Consider the following 3,308-nt stretch of genomic DNA (forward strand, 5'->3'; position numbering starts at 1 on the left):
AAAATGCAAAAATGAAAATGTTTCAATGGGTTAGAGCATTTTATTATTATAATGGGTACTTTTCTATTAAAGGAATTTTAAGCAACTTTCTAATTTACTCATATTATCATTTTTTTTCGTTATCTTGTTATCTTTATTTGAAAAGCAGGAATGTGACGCCTAGGAGACCGCCCATTTTAGGTTCAGCACCCTGGATAGCGCTTGCTTATTGGTGGCTGCTTTTAGCCACCAATCAGCAAGCGCTACTCAGGCGCTAAACCAAAAAAAAAAAGGGTTTAGTATAACAGAATGCCAGCAGATGGTGCTTCAGAGTTTTGGTCCTTTAATGGAAAAGATACAGATACTCTGGCATCCACCTCATGTGAACCTTGGGCAGAGGCAAAAAAGATAGTGAAAAAGTACCCATGGGTAGGCTTACCAGAAATGCCAGTTTGACTGGGATTGTCCCTGTTTGGAGGCGCTGTCCCAGTGTCCCACCCGATTGTTCATTCTGTCCCAGTTTGCCAGGTGTTCGGTATTGGACCAGACAGTCTGGTATTTCTCTTTTTATTCTGGTAAAATACTTTTTTTTTTTTTTTTTTTAAACGGACAGTTTTTGGGTCCATTCTGTCCATGCACCTTACTGACTGCCTGACAAATTTTGTTTGCAGACAGTGGCACTGAGAATCTAAGTAGCGCAGCGTTGAATAGTGCAGAAGTGAGTGACAGTCACTTGATGTGCAGCAAGTGTGAGGGTAGGCAGCATTTGAGGTACACATTATGGGACATGCAGTTGCCATGGTAGCAAGACGCTAACAGTCCACCCTGGGTGACACATTAACCCCAGAAGTGCCAGTGACTTGGGCAGGGTATTTTCCTGGCACACATGGCTTTGCGGTCACATAATGAGCATCAGGCTGCAAGCCAAGGGCTACTGCTGGTCACTAAGCAGGCATTGCTTTAGCAGCAGCTACATGCGCTTAGTAGCAGACACTATGTAAATAGCTATATATCTAACGTTATTTATCCTGTGTGTACAGTCCACTGGTGTGTTATATTTACCATAAAGCTATGTGAACATTAGAAAACATTTTCACTGTATGCTTAGTTGTTTCCATAGCAACAGTGACAGAGCGCCACCATCTTGTTATATGACCTTTTCCTTAGCACATCACTTCTGGGTTAAGTGTTCAATTGTGTGCAGAGTCTATGTGCTAGGTAAGTGCCTGTTATAAGTTACGTATTACCTCTGTAATATGTGCATCTGGTGTTGCTCTGTAATGGGGACATTTCCCGTCTGGTATATTATATGGTACAATACTGTGTAATAATGAGCTTGTGCAATGTGATCACAAAGATTAATTACTAATTATAGGGCTATTTACCATATCTGTCTCTGTATAGCAACCCTCCCTGGAAAATCAGTTCTGGTCGACAATCACCACGCTCCCCTGACCACACATCCCACTGGCACTGTGCTAGATGGTCCCAGTTTTACTTCTAAACATTATGGTAAGCCTACCTATGGGTGAAGAAATTCACCCATCTCCACTATCTTTTTTGCTTCTGTTCAGGGGGTTCAAGGGGGCAAAAAACCCCTTGTTAACATCATACCCCAAGGTTCTCTTGTGTTGGATGCGAGAGGATTGGCATCTTCTCCATTAATAGACCAAAACTCTAGGGCCATCTGCTGGCATTCTGTATTCACCAACAGAGTGGGGGGGGGGGGGGCATTAAAGGGACAGTCAACACCCATGAAAATGTTATCCCATACCTTAGATCAAGCAAAAAAAAGAGCCTGCACCGCATCCCATCTTCAATAACACTAACGTTAGGTGGCTAATCTTCAATGAACATTTAGTTAACAATGGCAGATATGGCCGCCAAACTCCTCCCCCTGTTACGTAGGAGGCTTCTTCTCTAAGTCTTCAGCCAATGCGAATCAAATCCTTGACTAGATTCTTTAGCCGCGTTCACGGAGACACTGCTCTATTTCTAATAGCGAGCGTGCGCATTAGAAATAGAACAGTGTCCCTGTGAACGAGTATGGATTTAAAACAAGAAGCCTCCAACGTAACAAGGGGAGGAGTTTGGCGGCCATATCTGCCGCTGTTAACTAAATGTTCATTGAAGATAAGCCACCTAACGTTAGTGTTATTGAAGATGGGATGCGGTGCAGGCTCTTTTTTTTTTGCTTGATCTAAGGTATGGGATAAAGTTTTCATCAGTATTGACTGTCCCTTTAATGGATAATTACCTTATAATACACTGTTGCTTGCATATGACCTTAACCCCTAGAAATTAAACATAGCAAAATCTGAGTGTCACAAAAACATAATTTATGTATGAACTTACCTGATAAATTAATTTCTTTCATATTGGCAAGAGTCCATGAGCTAGTGACATATGGGATATACAATCCTACCAGAAGGGGCAAAGTTTCCCAAACCTCAAAATGCCTATAAATACACCCCTCACCACACCCACAATTCAGTTTAACGAATAGCCAAGTATTGGGGTGATAGAAAAAAGGAGTAAAAAGCATCAAAAAAGGAATTGGAAATATAATTGTGCTTTATACAAAAAAAAACATAACCACCATAAAAAGGGTGGGACTCATGGACTCTTGCCAATATGAAAGAAATGAATTTATCAGGTAAGTTCTTACATAAATTATGTTTTCTTTCATGTAATTGGCAAGAGTCCATGAGCTAGTGACATATGGGATAGAAATACCCAAGATGTGGAACTCCACACAAGAGTCACTAGAGAGGCAGGGATAAAATAAAAACAGCCATTTTCTCCTGAAAAAATTAAATCCACAACCAAAAAGTTTTTCTCATTAAAAAAAAACTTAAAACATAAGAAGAGGAATCAAACTGAAACAGCTGCCTGAAGAACTTTTCTACAAAAAACTGCTTCCGAAGAGGCAAATACATCAAAACGGTAGTATTTAGTAAATGTATGCAAAGAAGACTAAGTTGCTGCTTTGCAAATCTGATCAACTGAAGCTTCATTCTTAAAAGCCCACAAAGACTGATCTAGTAGAATGAGCTGTTCTCTGAGGCGGGGTCTGACCCAACTCCAAATAAGCCTTGTGAATCAAAAGCTTTAACCAAGATGCCAAGGAAATGGCAGAAGCTTTCTGACCTTTCCTAGAACAAGAAAAGACAACAAATAGACTAGAAGTCTTTCTGAAATCTTTAGTAGCTTCAACATAATATTTCAAAGCTCTTACAACATCCAGAGAATGTAAAGATCTTTCCAAATAATTCTTAGGATTAGGACACAAAAAGGGGACAACAATTTACCTATTAATGTTGTTAGAA

The sequence above is a fragment of the Bombina bombina genome, chromosome 10 (assembly GCF_027579735.1).
Source record: "Bombina bombina isolate aBomBom1 chromosome 10, aBomBom1.pri, whole genome shotgun sequence".
In the NCBI taxonomy this organism is placed as follows: Eukaryota; Metazoa; Chordata; class Amphibia; order Anura; family Bombinatoridae; genus Bombina; species Bombina bombina.